The sequence below is a fragment of the Rhincodon typus genome, chromosome 8 (genome assembly GCF_021869965.1).
Source record: "Rhincodon typus isolate 14 chromosome 8, sRhiTyp1.1, whole genome shotgun sequence".
In the NCBI taxonomy this organism is placed as follows: domain Eukaryota; kingdom Metazoa; phylum Chordata; class Chondrichthyes; order Orectolobiformes; family Rhincodontidae; genus Rhincodon; species Rhincodon typus.
The window spans coordinates 19,076,765-19,098,849 of NC_063339.1; positions in this window are offsets into that span (position 1 = coordinate 19,076,765).

Below are 22,085 nucleotides of genomic sequence, written 5' to 3' on the forward strand. Positions count from 1 at the left end.
ATAGGGTGAGTAAAGTGTCAACCGTTGATTAGCAAGTGAAGGGATGACTTATAACCTCATTAATTGAGGCAGAGAGATAATTACAAAAAAATTAAAAATAAGGTGGTGCTGGAGACAAATCAAATGGCTGGAATGACATGATAGGCATAAAAATCTCATGTCGAGGGTCTAACCAAAGTAACAAGTAATCCAAAACTGTACAAACTAATTAAGGTAGAGGGATCATAACAAGTTATCAAGGTGATGGTGTCAAAACAGGACAGTAAAGATGAATTTGCAGATACAGAACAGTGTGTTGGGGTTACATGTAATGCGACATGAAACCAAAGTCATGGTTGAGGCTGTCTTCACAGGTATGGAACTTGGCTATCAGTTCCTTCTCAGCAAGACTGCTTTGTTGTGTATCTCAAAGGCTGCCTTAAGGGTGTTTACCTGAATATCATAGGCTGAATATCCTTGGCAGCAGAACAAAGGGCTTTGGCCCAAAACATTGACTTTCCTGCTCCTGGATGCTGTCAGACCTGCTGCACTTTTCTGGCTTCACATGTATATACTCTGGCTTCCAGCATCTGCAGTCCTTACTGTCTCCAAGTCCTTAACTGCTGAATTGTTCCCCAATTAGGAGGGAAAATTCCTGTCGGGCAATTGTTGAGCAGTGTCCATTCATCTGTTGTTGTAGCCTCAACCATGATCTAGTGTTAGATGTTAGTTACATGTAACCTCACTATACTGCTCTGTAGGGGGAAGTTCTTTGAGTCCTGGAGAAAGTCAGAAGATCAAGTATGGGAATGGGCTTCATTGGATTGGTTCGCTGAGGGAATGATTACAGTAAAAGGGCAAGATTCAACCTAGAAGGGTGAGATTTCATAGGACAGAAGGGAGAAGGATGAGAAGCTGTGTGAGGAATGTTTACAAGTGACAATCACTCTGGCCTCGACATGAGGAGATGTATTGCCGACAAGTGCATGGTAATATGCAAAGCCATTGGTCCTTGAGGTAAATTGGGGATGTTAATGGTTATATAAAGGAGCTGAATGGAGACAAGGAGATATTGAAAAGTCATCACGGATGCAGGAATAGCAACTCAGTAAAGGGAAGATGAAAGATCATCCCATGAGTCAGGTGGATCTGACTGTAACGTCAGCTCCACATTCTTGCCAAACCCCAGTAACAATGCTCCCACTTGCTTCCCAAGAATCTATCCACCTATTCAATTGACAAAAATTCAGAAGACGCTGAATCCCTGGTGCAATCCCTATGAAAAATCCCAACCAATGTGTCAACTTGCCTTATAATAATTTTGTATGCATTCATCACGGCATCATTTTGACCAATTATAGTATACTGGCCAACCAATCAACACCCTGTTTCTCAGGTACTATAAATTGTCATTCAGTTTGAAGTTTGCATTCCTGTGTTTGTCTGATGAGTAAAAAATGAACATTTTAACAGCATGTACCTTCTCCCAGTAATGCTTAAAACTGGAACATTTGTAGAATAGGTTCTCTATTACGTGAAGGATGAATCATGATGTGTGTTCAAATATATGGCAAAAGAATTTTTTTGGGTCAGTAAACTGGATTGCACAGAAGTGCACCTTGTGCTAAATATTTGACAGAATTATGACTCAACTGTTTTCCCAATCCAAGCAGTTTTATCTATTGCAATGTTATTAGAATAAATTCTTTATATTTGAAATCTAAATGATATTTGATGTAATCCAATTTAGATTAGATTTGATTTGATTTATTGTTGTCAGATATACCTCAGTGCAGTGATTTATAGGGGATTACATATTTAGTTAGTCATATTATATGCCCATTGTTTATATGTTTTACATGTGGCTTTAGTCTATTCACTTGTAACACAAAAACATCTTGGTTAGTAAAGAAGCCTGCACTGACCTTTCTAGCAAACTTAATCTGAAACTCAGGTAAATTTGGAGACTGTGCATACAGGCTTGCTCACACGCACTCATTGAAACCTACAGTGCAGAAAAATGCCATTTGGCCCATCTGTATCAACCCTTCAACAACATCGCACCCAGATCCACCCACTCCCTGTAACTCCACATAGGATTTTTTTTTAACCATGGCCAATCCTCTTAACCTGCATATCTTTGGACTGTGGGAGAAAACTAGACGACCCAACAGAAACCCATGCTGTTAAAGCTGCCCATAACTGAGAGAAACAAATGGTTGACAGCTAGCTGTCCCTCTAGCTCTGAAGAAAATGGCAGACAGTAGTTAGAGACAACAAGGTGCAGAGCTGGATGAACACAGCAGGCCAAGCAGCATCATAGGAGCAGAAAGGCTGACGTTTTGGACCTAGACCCTTCATCAGAAATGGGGGAGGCGAAGGGGGTTCTGAAATAAATAGGGAGAGAGGGGGAGGCAGATAGAAGATGGATAGGCAGAGAGGATAGGTGAAGAGGAAACAGACAGGTCGAAGAGGCGGGGATGGAGCCAGTAAAGGTGAGTGTAGGTGGGGAGTCTGAATCTGATAGGAATCTGATAGGAATGTCAATGAATACAATGAATAACAGAATTCGAGCAGTCCTTAGAGATAAGCAAGTCTATAAGCATTAACTTTAGAATGTGAATTAATAGGATGCATTGTAAGATCCTAAAGCCTGGCGATTACAATGTTTGGTAAACATCATGAGATCATAGGGAGCCTGGGATTGTCCATAGGAGTCTCCATCATTGATTAGGTGTTTCACAGGATTGGATGTATAGAATTAGGGGGAAGGCACGATGACCACGTTGTATATGATTGTTGTAACATGAAATTTATAAAAATACTGTATCCTGCTGGGAAAATCAGAGCTTCATTGACCTCTCTTCTGATCTGAGCCAAAGATTAAGGGGGTAATTGAGCCCTCACGTTGAGGTCAGATTTGGGGTAGTCTCTGGCTTCTCCCTCTGGTGATTGCTTGAATAAACTGCCATGTGCCTGAATCTTGCCATCTCCTGAGTCTTTGTCCCCAGTTGAGTGTTTGCTCCAACACATGCAGACATGGGGAGAATGTGCAAACTCCACACTGACAGTCAGCTAAGGCTGGAATCGACCCTGGGTCCCTGGCACAGTGAAGCAGCAGTGCTGGCTATTAAGCTACTGTGTCACTGCATCACTCTTTAAAAAGACTTTAAAAATAGCCTTAACATTTGATATAACTTTGGGAACAGTGGTTCTCAATTTACAGTGTGCTACTCCAGTGGGACATTACATAACAGAGAGGGTTGATGAGGGCAAGCTTGCCAATGTCACGTAAATGAACCTACATAAGGTTTTCAATACAGTGATAATTCTGGGTGCCACCCTCTAGGAAGGACATGAATGCATTAGAAAAAGCACAGGAGAAGGGAGAGGTTTATGAGAACAGTTCCAAGGATACAAAACATCAATTATGATGATAGATTGGAGACATTGGGACTGCTTTCTTTGGAGAGGAGAAGGCTCAGTGGAGATCTGATTGAATGTAAACAACTTGCAGGGTTACGGGGAACAATCAGGAGATTCAAGCTAAATCAAAATGTTCAGAGAGCCGATGCAGATACGACGGGCCAAATAGCCTCCTTTTACATTTTAATTAATCTGAGATTCAGTGAAATCAAACTACAATGATGCCTTACCTGTTTTATTTAGTTTCAGTAAGTTCAAACATGTTGTTAAATGTAATGCTAGCTGATTGCAAGAGCTGTCGCCAAACACATGGCTGACTCATACTTTAAGCATACTAATTAGATACAATTGTATGATTCAGAACTATAAATTGAAATGGGAGTACAAAACATGAATATTATTGGTATTTTGGACCTACTTATCACACCATGAGATATGTGGTAAATGTCAACACTTCAAGATAGAAAACTGACCCTTAGCAATTAATTCTCAGTTAATGCCCAATAATGTTACCTAACTAAGTAAAAGCTCTGCTCTAAGATATTCAACACATTAAAGTGTTTTTAATAAGATTCAGTTTTAGTGAACAACAAAACTCCATTTCAAATCTTATCCAAAATGTTGGTTAGATTTTGAGAGTATTTTAAAATACTAATTTCATGCTCAATCCTGGACAGATCAGCCGCAAAACCCACATATTCTGCAAATCTGTTTAGGTTTGTCATACAAAAAAATGAATGTTGAAGTGTTTCAGAATTCTTTGGGCCTGATATTAAGCAAAATAATGTCAATTTAAGCGACACTTTCACAGAAAAATATCAGGTCAGGGTCTAAGTAACATTGTACCTAATAGTTTGCAGATGTGCTACTAAATTGCTGGTTGCATACCTGCCTCTGAATCACATGCCATGGACCGAGCACGCGACACACATGAAATCTAGTCATGAAGGTGTCTGATTTGTCGCAGGTACCATCCTTTTGAAGAATTGTTAAACAAAGGTCCTGTTTGACTATTTAAGTAGAATTTTGTACATTTAAAATGAAGATGATAGGCAGCATATTAAGGATAAAGATATTCATGAAGAAGTGTGTTAGATTGAGTTATATTTCATGTGTTTTAATTATTTTAAATCCAAATACACGACTCTTATTTCCCAAATCTCAGTCAGGAAAGAGTGTCCCAGTCAGCATCACAGTGCAGTGGTCTGAAAAAAGAGTCCCAGCAATCAAGTCATGTTATAAAAAAATGAGTAATATCACAGACAGTCTATAGTTCAGTGCTCAACTGCTGTTAGGGACTGTCTGCAAGTTGCTATAAATTACAAAAGTGTATAATTAAACACCAGAAATAAATGAAAGTCAGCAGGAATATAATGAAAAAATATAAGTAAGCCAAAGTAAGGTAGTTGGAGAAGTATAAAGTTAACATAAGGGAAGTAAGTTTAAGACCAAAAGAAGGTATTGCAGTGCTGTTCAGTTCTGTGTGTCACACGACCAGCAGTATGTGGGTAATCTTAGACATTCCTGGCATTCTGGATGGCGATATCTGCAGGAAGTTCAACTTGTTTGATCAGGTTAAGCACCAGGTTTTGGAGCTTGAGTGATAGCTGGAGGCAAAGCAGTGTATCTGTGAGGCTGAGAGTTACAGGGTAGCAGAGTTTTGGACGTGGTCACCCCACAGTGCAGTCAGGAAGACAATGGGAGACCATCAGTCAAAAAAAAAGTACGGCAGGCAGGTAGTCAGGAAAGCCCCAGAGCACACTTCACTCAAGAACAGATTGTCTGTGTTGCTAAATAGTGCGAGTGATGGTTTCTCTGGGGAGTGCAGCCAGACCACAGCTACACAAGGCAGAAGCAGAAAGAGAGGGAGAACAATAGTGGTAGGGATTCAACAGTAAGGGGTACAGCCAGGCATTTCAGCAGGTGTGACTCCAGGATAGTACATTCCCTCCCTGGGGCCAGGGTCACTGAAAGGCTGCAGGGAATTCGGAAGGAGCAGGACAAAGAGTCAGCAATCATTTTTCAAATTGGGACCGAGAGCTCTCTGGATTACTCCCAATGTCATGTGCCAAAGATTACAGGAATAGATGGATAAAACAAATGAGCACGTGGCTGAAAAGTTGGGGCAGAAGGGAGGACTTTAGCTTCCCGGGTCACTGGGTTCATTTCTGGGGAAGGTGCAACGTATACAAATCTGACAGTTCACTTGAACCAGACAGAACCAACCTCGTCATGGGGAGGTTTATTCATGTGGTTGATGGGGGGTTTAAATTAATTCAGCAGGGAGATGGAATGTGGATTGAAGGTAAGGTAGGGAGTGATGCACAGACAATTATAGAAGAAGAACCAAATCAGTCCAGAAGGCAGTGCAAATACAGTCAAATTAAGGCACAAAAGAGTATGGCAAGGCAGGATGGCATTTACTTTAATGCCATAAGCCTTGTAAGGTGGATTGGTTGAGGGTGATGATTAATGCATGGAAATAGTGATAGGAGGTTCAATGGTTAGGGGAACAGACGGGAAATTCTGTGGTACTGAGCGAGACTCCCGGATGGTATGTTGCATCCCAGGTGCCAGGGTCAGGGATGTCTCGGATTGGGTCTTCAGGATTCTTAAGGGGGAGGGAGAGCAGCCAGAAGTTGTGGTACACATCGGTACCAATGGCATAGCTAGGAAACGGGATGAGGACCTGAAAAGTGGATACAGGGAGTTAGGATGAAATTTAAAAGCCAGGACGAGCAGAGTAGTAATCTCAGGATTATTACCGGTGCTATGGGCTAGTGAAGCCAGAAATAAAGAGCGAGTGCAGCTGAACACGTGGCTACAGAGCTGGTGCAGGAGGGAGGGCTTCAGATATGTGGATCATTGGGATACCTTCTGGGGAAGGTGGGACCTGTACAGGTTACTATGGGAAGAGAAGGAAGAGATTGCTGCCCCTTTGGCAAGGATCTTTGCGTCCTCACTGCCCCCTGGAGTAGTGCCAGATGATTGGAGGGTGGCAAATGTCATTCCCTTGTTCAAGAAAGGGAAAAGGGATAATTCTGGGAATTACATACCGGTCAGTCTTACTTCTGTGGTGGGCAAATTATTGGAGAGGCTTCTGGGAGACAGTATTTATGATTATTTGGAAAAGCACAGTTTGATTAGAAATAGTCAGCATAGTTTTGTGAGGGGCAGGTCATGCCTCACAAGCCTTACTGAATTCTTCGAGGATGTGACAAAACACATTGATGAAGGTAGAGCATGGATGGGGTGTATATGGATTTTAGCAAGGCATTCAATAAGGTTCCCCATGGTAGGCTCATTCAGAAAGTAAGGAGGCATGGGTTTCAGGGAAATTTGGCTGTCGGGATACAGAACTGGCTGTCCAATAGAAGACAGAGGGTGGTAGTAGATGGAAAGTATTCAGCCTGGAGCTCGGTGACCAGTGGTGTTCTGCAGGGATCTGTTCTGGGACCTCTGCTCTTTGTGATCTTTATAAACAACTTGGATGAGGAAGTGGAAGGGTGGGTTAGTAAGTTTGCCGATGACACGAAGGTTGGTGGAGTTGTGGACAGCATGGAGGGCTGTTGTAGGTTGCAATGGGATATTGACAGGATGCAGAGCTGGGCAAAGAAGTGGCAGATGGAATTCAACCCAGAAAAGTGTGAAGTGATTCATTTTGGAAGGTCGAATTTGAATGCAGAATACAGGGTTAATGGCAGGATTCTTGGCAGTGTGGAGGAACAGAGGGATCTTGGGGTCCACGTCCATAGATCCCTCAGAGTTGCTACCCAAGTTGATAGGGTTGTTAAGAAAGCGTATGGTGTGTTGGATTTCACTGGCAGGGGAATTGAGTTTAAGAGCCGCAAGGTTATGCTGCAGCTCTATAAAACTCTAGTTAGACCACACTTGGAATATTGTGCTCAGTTCTGGTCACCTCATTATAAGAAAGAAGTGGAAGCTTTAGAAAGGGCGCAGAGGAGATTGACCAAGATGCTGCCTGGACTGCAGGGCAGGCCTTATGAGGAAAGGTTGAGGGTGCTAGGACTTTTTTCATTGGAGCGAAGAAGGTTGAGAGGTGACTTGATAGAGGTGTACAAGATGATGAGATGCATAGATAGAGTGGATAGCCAAGGGCTTTTTCCCAGGGTGGAAAGACTATTACGTGGGGGCATAATTTTAAGGTGATTGGAGGAAGGTATAGGGGAAATGTCAGAGGTAGGTTCTTTACACACACAGTGGTGGGTGTGTGGAATGTGCTGCCGACAGTGGTAGTGGAGTCAGATACTTTAGAGACTTTTAAGCGACTCTTGGATAGGCACATGGAGGATAGTAAAATGTAGGGTATGCAGGGTGGATTGATCTTAGTAGGATGATAGGTCAACACAACAATGGACCGTGGGCCGAAGGGCCTGTACTGTGCTGTACTATTCTATGTTCTATGTTCTAAATGTTGCTATCACAGAGATGTAGTTGAATGACGGATAGGTCTGACAGTTTAATATTCCAGGGTATAAAATCTTTAGATGAGATGAGGAGGTGGAGGAGGTGATGTTGCAGAATTGATCTAGGAGTCAATTATTGCAGTAAGGAGGGTTGCTATCCTAAATAAAACAAAGGAGTGTGGATGCTAGAGACTTGAAAGCATAAAAACGATAATTGGTGGAGAAATTGCCCCTTTTGAGTCTAGTGCCTCTTCTTCAGAACTCAAATTATACTAGACATGAAACATTAACTCTTCTTCTGTCTATACAGATGCTGTCTGACCTTGTGAACTTCTCCCGTCATTTCTAATTTTTGGATGCTTTCTTAAATCGTTCCTCAAATGAGGCATATGAGCAGAAAATAAAAACAAAATGGAAGTAATCACTTTGCTGTGAAGTACTATAGATCTTCAAACAGTCAGGGAGAAATAGAAAGGCAGATGTATAGACAAATACCAGAGAAGTATAAAATAATAGGGTAATAATAGCAGGGGGTTTCAACTTCTCCAATAATAATTGGATAGACAAAGCGTGAAAAGCCTAGAGGATGCAGAATTCTTAAAATTTACACAAAAGAGCTTTTTAAACCACCATATAGAAAGTTTTACAAGACAGGAGGTGTTGCTGGACCTAACTGTAAATGACAAAGTAGGGTAAGTGAGAGATGTGGCAGTGGGGGTGAATTTTGGTAATAGCACCTAAACTTCAGTAATATTTAAGGTAATTATGGTTAAGGACAAAAATAGGCTGGAAATAAAGATTCTGAATGGGGGGAATGTCTGATTTTAATTAGATATAAGAGGATCTGGCCAAAGCAGACTGGAAACAGCTGCTTTGAAAGTCCACATCAGAGCACTGGAAGACATTCTAAAGAGTAATTTAAAGTGAAAGACCAAGGCCAACATCTCCCATAAAGATGAAAGGTGGGACAAATAAGTACAGAGAACACTGAATGTCAATGGATGTACAAGATAGGATAAGACTAATAAGGGAAGCTTAAAGGCATGGTGGCTCAGTGGTTAACACTGCTGCTTCATATGCCAGGGACCTGGGTTCAATTCCACCCTTGGACAACTGTCTGTGTGGAGTTTGCACGTTCTCCCTGTGTCTGCGTGGTTTTCCTCTGGGTGCTCTGGTTTCCTCTCACAGTCCAAAGATGTGCAGGTTAGGTGTATTGGCCATGCTAAATTGCCCGTAGTGTTCAGGGATGTGTAGCTTTGGTGGGTTATAGGGGGATGGGTCAGGGTGGGATGCTCCTAGGGTCGGTGTGGACTTATTGGGCCAAAGGGCCTTTTTCCACACTGTAGTGATTCTATGATACTAAATATGAAAGGCTCAAAACAGTTTATGCCCTAAAGGAGTATATAAAATTCAGGGGGTGGCTTAAAAAAGAAATTAGGAGAGCAAAGGGGTGACATGAACAAAACACATGATGGCTAAAATTAACGAAAATTCAAAGGCATTTTATAAATATATTTGGGGCAAGAGAATAGCCAGGGAAAGAGTAAGCCCAATTAGACACCAAAAATGGCAATTTGTGTGTGGAGCCTGGAGGCATAGCTGTGGTTTTAAATGAGTACTTTGTACCTGCATTCTCAATACAGAAGGATAATGCTGATCTTGAAATCAGGGAAGGAGGGAAATGTGATATACCTGAACAAATTAACATCAAGAAGGAGGAGGTATTAATGGTTTTATTAGAATTGAAAGTGGATAAATCCCCAGATCCAGATCTGATGTGTCAAATGTTTCTGAGGCAGGCAAGGGTGCAGATTGCAGGAGCTCTGAAATTAATTTTCAAATCATCTGGCCACAGGAAGGGTGGTGGAGGACTCGACGATAGATAATGAGGTTCTATTGTTAAAGAAGTGTGGTAGGGATAAACCAGGAAACTACAAGCCAGTTACTGTAAAATTTTTGATAGAGAAAATACTGGAAAAAATTCTGAGGGACAGAATTAATTTCCACTTGGAGAGGCAAGGATTGATCAAGGATAGTCATCACAACTTTGTAAGTGGGATATTATTTCTAAAAAACTTGAAGTTTTGGAGGAACTGGCTTGGTGTGTAGTAGGGCTAATGCTATTGTCGTATACATAGACTTCTGTAAAGCTTTTGACAATGTTTCACATGGGATGGAGGTTAAGGAGCTAAGAGATTATGGAATCTAGGGTAATTTGGCAACTTGGATTCAAAATTGGCTTCGTGGTAGGAAGTATATAATGATAGTTGAAGGATCTTTTTAAGACTGGAAGCTTGTGTTCAGTGATACATTACAGGGTCTGAAGTTAGGTCCCTTGCAGTTTGTGGTGTATGTTAATGATCTAGATATGAATATAGGAAGTACAATCAGTCAGTTCGCAGATTACATGAGAATAGGTGGAATGATAGACATCGAGGAGGAAAGCCTTAGACGTCAAGAGAATATCGATTGGTCAGAATGGCTGGACAGCGACAAATGGAATTTAACCCTGAAATGTATGAGTTGATGGATTTTGGGAAGACTAACAACGTAATACATTAAGATTCACAAAGGAATCTTGATGTGCATGTGCATAGATCCTTGAAGGCAGCATGACAGATAAATAGAGTGGTTAAGAAAGCATATGAGATATTATGCCTTCATTTGTGAAGACGTTGAATGCAAGAGCAAGAAGTTATGATGGAGCTGTATATGACACTAGTTAGGCCATAGCTATGGTACTGCATGCAATTCTAGTCACTACACCATAGGAAAGATGTGATTGCACTTGAGAGGGTGCAGAAAATATTCACCAGGATGTTTCTTGGGCTGGAGTGTTTCAACTATAAGGAAAGACTAAGTAGGCTTGAGTAGTTTTCCTTTGAGCAGAGAAGGCTGAGGGAGGATCTTATTGAGGTGCATAAAGTTCTAAGGGGCATAGATAGGGTAAATAGGGAGAAACAGTTCTCTTAGTAGAGGGGTCAATAACCAGAGGATAGAGTTTTAAGGGCAGGTGGTTTAAATGGTTTTTTTAGAACTAAATGTTTCACCCAGAGGTTGTGTGCATCTGGAACAGGCTGCCTGAAAAGATGAGAGAGGCAGGAACATTTAAAAAATATTTCGATGACCATTTGAAATGTCATAGCAGAGACGGCTATTAGCCATCTGCTGGAAAATTGAATTAGAATAGATATATTTTTGATGACCAGCACAGAAACGATGGACCAGAGGGACTCTTTCCATGTTGCAAAGACACTTTAACTGATATTTGGCATTTTAGCCATATTCAATGTATCCTGTGAATCTATAACCTCAGTAGTTCTTTGTTTTGCCAACTAGATACAGTGAAAAAATTATGAGGTATTGCATTAATTTAGTGCAATACATAAACTCCTTTTTATAGCTACAGAAACATTTTTCACACAGTGAAAAATATGTGCCTAAGCAGTTGAATAGATCACATTTGATTTATGTGTAAATTTGACTTAGATATTTGCTCTTTCAGTTGCCATAAGAATATGATATTGGTGCAGTTGATTGATTAAAATATTAATTATTAATGTATATGTGCCACTCCGTGAAGCGGTGAGCTGATCCAGAAATATAACACATTTATTGTGTCCTAATGTACTTCCATGGTGGACTTAAACCACATTTTTAGTGAAAATTGACCGAGTGTGTACTTTTTATTGCTGATATATTTTGTGACTACTGATTAATACTGGAAATTGTAAAGCTGGAGGGAATAGGATAAGGAAACAAAAAGACTGCACCTCAGTCAAAATTCTGCATCTGCATCTTGTATTGCATTCGTGCTCTGACAATTTCCAGATTTAAACCAACTGGTGCTTAAATTACAATGTTAACTGTTGTTTTCATATTGTAGAAATGTTCGATGTACTCAATCACCAATAAAATTATAATTCATTGTGTCAAAGGAAAATTGCATTGAGTCTAAAAGGCATAAATAAATGTGATCATGTTGTAAAGTAGAATGATGAAGAGATCATTGCTGCTCCTTTATCCTCATGAAACCCATCAAAATGTATTTGTTCATTACTTGGTTAGGCAAAATGAACTGAAATGTATTACAATCACAACAGTGCATTCCTTTTGTTTTATGCTAGAGGCATTTATGAACTCTGGACCTACAACAATTATTTTTATTTGGTGCTCTTGTTTCTTTGAAAAGAATGTTCAGGGGAGCTCCTGCGCTTAGCTTGTAACAAAACTGATTAGATTCCAAATTAGCAAGATCAAACTAGAATACTGAAAAACAGGGAAGGAAGCTTTAGGTTAGAAAAAAAATCAATTCAGCAGACTGATGGCAGAGGCACAATACTGTCACTTCTCCTCAGGGATGCCTAGGTTCATATTGAGTTCAGGCTGATGAGATGAAAGTCTCTGCTCAACTGTGTGGATCTGTCACTTCTGGATGCGGAGAGCATTAAAAGCAAGACCACAACTATAGTTTTGAAAATATCAGAGTGTGGATGGTGAGGAACATACTAGATGTACTGCCTATTGTATGATACAATAAGCTTGGCAATGTTGTCAGTGGATTCAAGATGTGATTAATTGCTCTGTTTCCTAGCATTAACATTGTTCACCTCTAAAAGCACAAAATTGCAGTTAAAAGAAACTTGAAATGTCAGTCAAAGCATATCAGTTTGGAAGGGCATTAAATGTGTTCAAGTAATTGGGTTTATGGTTTATTTTCAAACTCAAACAATATTTTAATGTTTTTGCAATCAGTATTGCAAATTTTTCATTAAAGCAATTCTAGTGATTACGGCCAGGTGGACCTCATTAACTACAAGATTCTTGATTAGAGTTGTTAACCTGGGCCAATCAGGAAAACATTGGTTGACCAATAGAATCAGGAGATTAGAATCGCCTCAGTTAAGCACAGACTCTGATCCGACTAGCCACAGCCAGTGTACTGTACACTAGTAAATAAAGGGTGACTTGGTGATGGCCGCCAGCCTCTGTGCAGTTACTCCACAGGCATTACCTTCCACTGCCCATATGATGGTATGACGTGAGTGTTTGGTGGAAGTGTGGTTTGTAACAATGTAAACACTTGTTAATTGAACTGTAGGCTATAGCATCTTCCACATAACATCACTAAAACAAAGACGGAAGAAATAAAAGAGATGTAACCAGGAGATTAGAATCTGCTCAGTTGAGGACTGACTCCAATCTGGCCACAGCCAGTGTACTGTGCAATAGTAAATAAAGGGTGACTTGGTGATAGGAACCAGCCTCTGTGCAGTTATTTCAGTGGTGATGGGAGAAAACAAGATGTACCTGAAGAACATTCACTTACAACAGTCATCTTGGAGTTGGGGTAAGCATTTCCGGCATCATGCCTCTATTTGGGAAGCTTGACTCATTTGACCTGCTGTCAAAGACTGGGCCCAGTTTGTGAAAAGAATGCAATATTTTTTCTGTGCAAATGGCATTGGGACAGATGAAAAGCAATGAATAATCCTTCTGAGATAACTAGGTGTAGAGCTGGATGAACACAGCAGGCCAAGCAGCATCAAAGGAGCAGGAAAGCTGATGTTTCGGGCTTAGACCCTTCTTCAGAAACCTTCTGACTGCGTGTGGACCCGCAGCATTTTCGGTTATGAGGGGCTTAACTTACCCAGAGTTACCAGACACTAAAACCTTCCAAGAGTTGACAGAGTTGGTTAAGGAATATTCTGCCCCAAAGGTCCTCTAATCCTGAGATGCTATCAGTTTTTATTTGGAGAACACTGGGGGAATCCGTATCGGGGTTTTTAATGAGGGTATGACGACTGGTAGAGGCATGTGATTTTGTGTTAACCCTGAATGAGATGCTGAGAGACCATTTGGTGTGTGGGATTAATGACACAACCATGCAGAAGCACCTACCAGCTGAAGCTCAGCTGGACTTCAAACAGGCAGTGCAGCTGGCCTTGTTGTTGGAAAATGCAGCAGGTGGAGCTTGGGAACCACAGGGCATCCCTAATGGAAGCGGACACCCTCACCTGTCCAACTGAGCTTGGGGAACAACACTTGAGTGTAGGCAATCGCAGGGCTTCATGCAGGGGTTTACCTGAGCAGAGGGACCCTAGGCCAACCCACAGCAGAACCCCACAACAAAGCCAAACCTCGGCCAGGTAGCTAAATAGTTCTTCAGGATCTGGGCCAGTGAGCCATTATAGTTGCTGCCGGTATGTGGAGTTGAGACAGTAAAGGAGTCCTACAAGGCCTGACTTAAATAGGAGAATTCATAGGCCAGTACCCAAGAGAGTGCACACCTTGGAATGTTCTCCTACATGTGGGTTGAATCTGTTAAATTGCTTAGTGACTCCCAAATCAAAGCCATCTAAAATTAAGTTTTGGTTAAATGGTCACCCAGTTCCCAGCTATATCTGTGGTTGCAGAGTCTGTCTTTAACAAGATTCACTCGGGACTCCAACCTTAAAGCCTCCACAAGACCTCAGCCAGACTGAGAACATACACTGGGGAATCATTGCAAATTAAGGGTATGACTTTGGTTCCAGTCTCCTATGAGAAGCAGTTGGTGCAGTTACCTCTGATGGTAGTGAAAGGCTCGGGCCTAGTCTGTTAGGTTGGAATTGGTTGAGAAAGATTCACCTAGATTAGCTTAACATTTTTTGTTTGGAAAATGGCTGCCTCAGTGAAATACCCAAGAGTTTTCAAGAAGGGCTTAGGGCTATCAAAAGGGCCAAAGTCACTTGACCAGGAAGCAATTTGAAGATTTTGCAAAGCCTGCCCAGTGTCATTTGCCTTGTGGGCAAAAGTAGAGGTGAAAATCGGGAGGCTAGAGAGCAAAGGAATCATCAAAACAGTGCAGTTTGCAGAATGGGCAGCAACGGTCATATTGAATGTGAAGCCTGATGACATGTTTCGTCTTTGTGGGGATTTCAAGCAATTGGTAGACCGTTTTTTGCAGCTGGATAAATACCTGATTCCCCGTGGAGATGAATTGTATGCAAAGTTGGCAGGAGGCTGTCCTTTATGTAGCTGGGCATGAGCCACATCTACCTGCATTTGTGACTGGAAGAGGAATCCCAGACATACGCTATAATTAATACCCATATGGGTTTATACCACTCTACATGACTCCCATTTGGGGTATCATCAATCTGCACCCTTTTCCAGTGACCATGGAGAACATTTTACAAGGGTTACCCCAGATTGCCATTTATCTGGATGATGTACTAATAAGGGGGAAGACCAATAAAGACTACTTGGAGAAATTGGACATTGTGCTTAAATGTTTCTCCCAGGTGGGCGTACATCTTAGAAGGGAGAAAATATATGTTCCAGATAACCCAATTTGGCTGATGTTAAACGCAAGCATGACCAGATAGAAAAAGGAAAGTTTGGCAGTTGTCTTTGGTGTGAGGAAGTTCCACCAGTCCCTTTACAGATAGGAATTTGTCATAGTAACAGATCACAAACACTTGCTAGGGCTACTGAAGGAAGACAAGGCAGTGTTGCCCATAACTTCCTGTGGAATTCAGCATTGGACCTTCATTCTCAGCGCATACAAGCACAAGTACAGGTTAGAACACCATCCAGAAAGCCAAGTGGCTAATGTGCCATGAGACACCTCCCACTGGCAGAAACTCTACTGGTGGTGCCTCCCTTGGTAGAGTCTTCTTCAGAAATGGGAGGGAGAAGGGAGCTCAGAAATAAATAGAGAGAGGCAGAGTGGGGCTGGTGAAGGTAGGTGGGATGGTGATAGGTAAGTGCAGGTAGGGTTCAGGGTCGAAGAGATTACCAGAGGGTTGCAGTGAGAGAGAGATATACTGAAGTCTTTCCTGAGGGAGGACGACATCTTCTTCAAGGTGGACATCCTTAGTATAGGCTTCGCATTGGGGTTATAACTCACTCGGGATAGTCAGAACTGCAGATGCTGAAGTCACAGATAACACAGTATGGAGCGGAGGAACACAGCAGGCCAGGTTTTGATTTAAACTTCCTGAATTAACCCTTCCAGTCACTGTGAACAATATCTGACTGTGGACACACAAAGATCAGGTCCTAGCAAAACTAAAACTGTTGGTGATAACAGGGGAGACAGAAGGGCCATTGCAATGAGGAATGAAACCTTTTTGGACCCGCTGAGACAAGATCACCACAGAGGAGGGCATATTACTGTGGGGAGCAAACATGTTTGTCCTGAATAAAAGTCGCCACCAGATACTGATCAAGCTCCACCAGGGTCATCCAGGGGTTTCAAAGATGAAGATGCTGGCAAGAAGCTATGTCTGGCGGCCGGGATTGGATGCCAACATAGCTGTGTTGGTGGGGCAGTGCCTGGAGTGCCAACAAGGACAAAAATTGCCCCAGCAGCACCCCCACATTCGTGGGAATGACCCTGGACTCAATTGCATGTTGACTATACAGGTCCTTTCCTGGGCTCAATGTTCTCAGTCATTGTGGACGTCAATTCAAAGTGGTTGGCCGTGCATAAATTCCAATCAGCAAACTCTGGGATGGCAATTGATAAGCCGTGAACATCATTCACAATACACAGACTCCTGGAAGTATTGGTTATGGACAATGGTGCATTACTTATCAGCAGGAAATTCAGATATTTCCTCAAGTTCAATGGCATTCAGCACATAAGGACAGATCAATACCATCCATCGTTCAATAGCCTAGCGGAAAGAGCACCCAAACATTGAAGGCAGGCTTAAAGAAGCAACATATAGAATCAATTGATACCAAACTGTCCTGGTTCCTGTTAGGACCATCCCACATGCAACAACAGGTATAGCTCCAGCAGAGTTACTGATGGGGAAAAGGCTCTGTACCAGTTATTCACAGACCTGGATGGGGGGAGGGTGAAACAGCAGAAGGAACACCAATATTGGCCACATGCCTCCTCTAAGCAAGACAGACAATTTAATTCAGGGGATGAAGTTTGGTGCCAGAACCATGGGAATGGCCCTGTATGGGTATGAGACGAGGTCGATGCAAGGTCAGGTCCCGTTACTTACAAAGTTCAGATAGGTGGCACAGTCCTAAACAAACACGTGGATCACCTGGAAGCTGATACCTTGAAAATGGGGCAGGAGCAAAACATACTTGGCCCCTCAGAACTTGTAGAAGGGCTGGCAGAAAATGCAGGTGCTTGCCTTCCGCCTAGTTTTGAGAAAACTTCAGAGTCCAAAAGTGGATGTGTCCTCGATACCGTTGTCACTGGAAGAAGAGGAGGAAACTCGCCTGAGGTGTTCCAGATGCACTAGATGGGCCAAAGTCGGGTACATGCTGCCTGTATCAGAATCCGAGTCAGAGGAACTGGACCTGGGGCAAAAGTGTCGCAAGCAAAGCTACAAGTGAAGGACCGGGCTTACATCCCCAGACTTAGGGGCGGGGGAAGCAGGAATGTAGTGATTGGGACCAGGTGGATCCATTGACCACGAGGTTCATGATTAGCTCAAGTTAACAATCGCAATCAGGAAAGCCTTGGCTGGCCAATATAACAAGGAGATTAGACTCTCCTCAGTTGAGGACTGACTCTGAGCTGGCTGACCACAGCCAGTGTACTGTGAACTAGTAAACTAGGGACCTGACCTCTGTGCAGTTATTTCAGCAATGATATTGTGAAATTCTATGTGAAAACTACCATAACAAGAACAGCACATCCAGGAAATATACACATGATGACACATCTGCTCAGTTTATTCTAATCCCTTGATTTGTTTTAAATGCCAAACACAATAATCTGTTATTTTTGTCAATGTTAGGTCAAGTGTGTTCAGAATGATTAAACTAAATCGTGCAGCCTCAATATAATGAACTGACATTGGTCTTCATTTCTCTGTCGTATCATTCTTATCAATGATATATGCTTTTAAAAAAATGTGTATCCATTTATTTCAGGCCGAAATCTGTAAATGTCAGTTTTTGATAGTGATTACTTATATAAACAAAGCATAAGATTGAATGAAAGATATGTTTTCAACCCTTATGTTTCTACATCTATCCATATTAACATTTTTCTGCTTTTTTTTGTAAATCCAATATTGTATGCATTCAGATTACATCTTTAGAATTACGGATGGGGTTATTGAGCTGTGTGCTATTAGCATCTAAGAATCTTTGTTTATATGAAACTCTTTTTGCCATTAATCAGTGTCATTGTTAAAATAGCAGACTAAGGGGATTTCAATATATGTGACCATATGTCAATGCCACAGTTTCAACTCAATAGATTTGTTTTTGGCAAGGAAGCTTATGTGGTCTGATTAGAAGTAGAAATTTTCGACATCAGCTTGGACTGTTTTGAAATAGTCATGTAGAAGCATGGACATAACTGAAAATGAAAGAACCTGCTTCCTCTTGTGAGTGAAACAAATACAGACACACATCATGCAATCTGTGTCTTATTCTGAATCTGTAATAAGAAACATTGATCCCAACATTAAACGGAAGGCAGATAGGACATGAGGGAAGGAGAAAATATGAGGATATTTTTGAATGTGACAGATGGACTGCAAACAACCCAGTTTGCTGGAGGAATACTCCTGACATTGGCAAAAGTCATGGACACCGAGCATAGAATAGAATAGCATAGAAATTTATTGTCACTTGTATTTTTATGTAAAAATACAATTCAATTTTTTTTAAGTTGCCGTACTCCAGCACCTTTATCCAAAACAAAATCATATTGAAAAAGAATTAAGCCAAAGAACATCTTTGTTCAATTCATGGCTCAAACGTTCCCAAGGTCGAGGAAAAGAGAGGAACCACATTCTCCACGGCTGTGGAAAGCTGACATCAAAGCCATTGAATCTCAGGCCGTTGGAATCCTGGACCGAACCACCATGCTGCCAAAAACGCCACGGAAGCTGTCTCAAGGACTCACCTCGTGCCTAAAGCCGCCGCTGAAACAAACCACCACATCGGGCCATTGGAATCCAGGCCAGTAGACTCCACAAGGAATCCCAGGCCATTGGAATCCCGGGCTGAATCCATCTCATTGCTGAAAACACTGTTGACCTGGGCCATTGGAATTCCAAGACGCTGCCGAAGATTCATGAAGCTGCTGGAGTAGACCTCAGACACCAGCAGGACATAACTGCAATGGCCATGAGGACCACACCACCTTCGCTGCTGCAGCAACCTCTGATACATATTTCCTCCAGTGAAGCTGTTAGAAGAAGTTAATTTTGATGTCAAACATAAATAAACAAAATAAATGTAAAAAGCAGCAGACCTGGGTATCAGAAGCAGATGGGCTCATGAGCCTGAACACTTCTTACCTACCCTGCCGCTGCAGTCTTGTTATTCCTTAACAATTCGAAAGATTGCCAGTAGTTGTGGGATGAGCTCATATTGTAGGTACAGAGAAGAGACAGACACCATAAAGCTATAAGAGATAGGAACACAAGTAGACCAGTCAGTCAAATGAGACCATGGCTGATCTGATAATCTTCAATTCCCCTTTGCTGCCTTTCCTTCATAACCTTTGATTAAAAATCTGTCTCATCAAAGCCTTGAATATGCTTAACAACCCAGCCTCTACAGCCCTGTGTGGTAAAGAATTCCCCAGATTCACCACCCTCTGAGAAGATCCGTGTCCTAGTAGCTAATGGTAGGGATCATGGTGTTGCTTCAGATTGAAGGGAGGGGGAGCATGTGAGTTGACTGATCATTAGGACCATCTGTCATTCATAGCAGGCTATCTTGAGGTAATGGGGGTGATATGGAACCACTCTTGCTTCTCATGGTCCACAAGCAGTGCTAGAAAAACACTGTCTGGCTCCATTCAGTAAAATTTGATGCTTTTTTACAGCAAACAGGCCCACAGCCATTAATTTCAATTGATGATGAAACATAGTAAATGTTATAATTAGTGACCTGCCTAAGTAGAGCAGGTTATAGATTTGACCAAAATCAATGACTGTTATATTGGAAGTAGGTGTGTTTGTGACATATCACGCATTGGTACGTGTTTTTAAAGAGCTTAACCAACACAACATCATCTGGCTTGTGAAGGGATGTTTAAGATGGTTAAAACTGTCTTCACTGTTTCAACAGAAAAGTCATTAGATGACTGATTTCTATTTTCAGAGATTGAGTTCTTTAGTTTTCTCAGTTAATCAGGAGCTGAATTTGAGTTGTTCTATAATTATAACCAACTTATCCTCAATTTCACTATCAATACAGTGAAACTTCACATTCAAATCAATATGTATAAAAATACTCTTCTCAGACTGGATCTAACCAGAAGTTCCAACACATAATAAATGCGGCATTAATATTGCATCTTATTACAGTGAAACATCCTTAGGGTACTTGGAAGATTGAATTAGTTTTGAGGTTTAGTAATAGATTCATAGAATCCCCACAGTGCAAATAGCAGCCATTCAGCCCATCAATTGTGCACCGACCCGCCGAAGAACATCACGCCTTATCCCTGTAACCCCACATTTACCACAGTTAACCTACCAATCTCCACATCCCTGAACACTATGGGGCAATTTAGCATGGCCAATGCACCTAACATCTTTGGACTGTGGAAAAAAACTGAAGCAGTGAACCAGTGAAAACACATGTGGGTACGGGGAGAAAGGGCAAACATGAATAATAATGTTGAAAATTGAGTCAATTAAAGCAATGCCCTATCTTGTCTATCTACTGCACATGGACCACAGTGATTCAAGAAGGCAACTCACCACCACCTTCTCAAAGGCAACTAAGGATGAATAATAAATGCCGGCCCAGCCAACAATGCCCACATCCCATGAGCGAATAAACAAAAACAAGAAAACAAATGAATACTTGTCTAATCTGTTTATTTAAAAGGAAGTATTAGTTGAGGAAGAAATGTTACCTTTAGCACCAAGAGAACTCCTGAATTGTGAGATAGTTCAATTAGAACTCTGTTATTTCCATGAATTGGTGAATAAGACATTGGTTAAACAATTAAGTCACAGAATGTTGTGTAAAGCAAAATACTGCAGATGCTGGAAAGTTGAAACAAAAACAGCAAATGCTGGTGAAACTCAATAGGTTGGAACTGTCTGTGGAGAGGGAAACAGAGCTACTGTTTTGAATGATACGAGTCTTCTTCACCGTTGCTACCACACCTGCTGAGCATTTTCTGTGCTTGTTACAGAATGTTGTAGTAAGGCTAAACACCGTATTGTATGTGCTCCCACCAATACCTTCTAGGTATATGTTTTTCCAGGGTCTTTGTGGAGAGCTGTGCTATATGATAACCACTTTTTGTGCTAACTAAAAGGCACACTTATAGTAAGCAAGATAAATTTTATTACATCTCTGTGCCTATTTACATGTTACAAGGATAGGGTATACATCACTACAACAACTGTTAGGAGGTCCTGGTCTTAGGTCTGACTCCTTCAAGTTCTCCATCAATTCTCATGACAAAATCACAGTGGGTGACGCATAAGGTGCTTAACCAGTAAACTCTTGTCCCAGCTATTCTTTGACTGGCGACTTTCTAAGTGACTGTTCTTTGACAAGGTCATAGAGTCATAGAGTCATAGAGATGTACAGCATGGAAACACACCCTTTTGTCCAACTTTAGGTATCCTAAATAAATCTAGTCCCATTAGCCAGCCTTTCGCCCATATCTCTCTAAACCCTTCCTATTCATATACCCATCCAGATGCTTTATAAATGTTGTAAATGTACCAGTCTTTACCACTTCCCCTGGCAGCTCACTCCATACATGCATCACCCTCTGCATGCAAAAGTTGCCCCTAGGGCCCTTTTAAATCTTTCTCCTCTCACCTTAAACCTATGCCTTTTAGTTTTTGTCTCCCCCATACCAGGGAAAAGACCTTGTCTATTTATGCTATTCATGACCCTCATGATTATATAAAGCCTTATAAGGTCACCCCTCAGCCTCTGACGCTCCTGGGAAAATAGCCCCAGCCTATTCAGCCTTTCCCAATAGCTCAAACCCTCTAACCTTGGCAACATCCTTGTAAATCCTGCCTGAACACTTTCAAGTTTTACAACACCCTTCCTATAGCAGGGAGTCCAGAATTGCACCCGGTATTCCAAAAGTGGCCTACCCAATATCCTGTACATTCACAACATGACCTCTCAATTCCTATACTCAATGTACTGACCAATAAAGGCAAGCATATCAAACGCCTTCTTCACTATCCTATCTACCTGTGACTCCACTTTCAAGGAACTATGAACCTGCACTCCAAGGTTTCTTTGTTCAGCAACACTCCCAGGATTTACCATTAAGTGTAT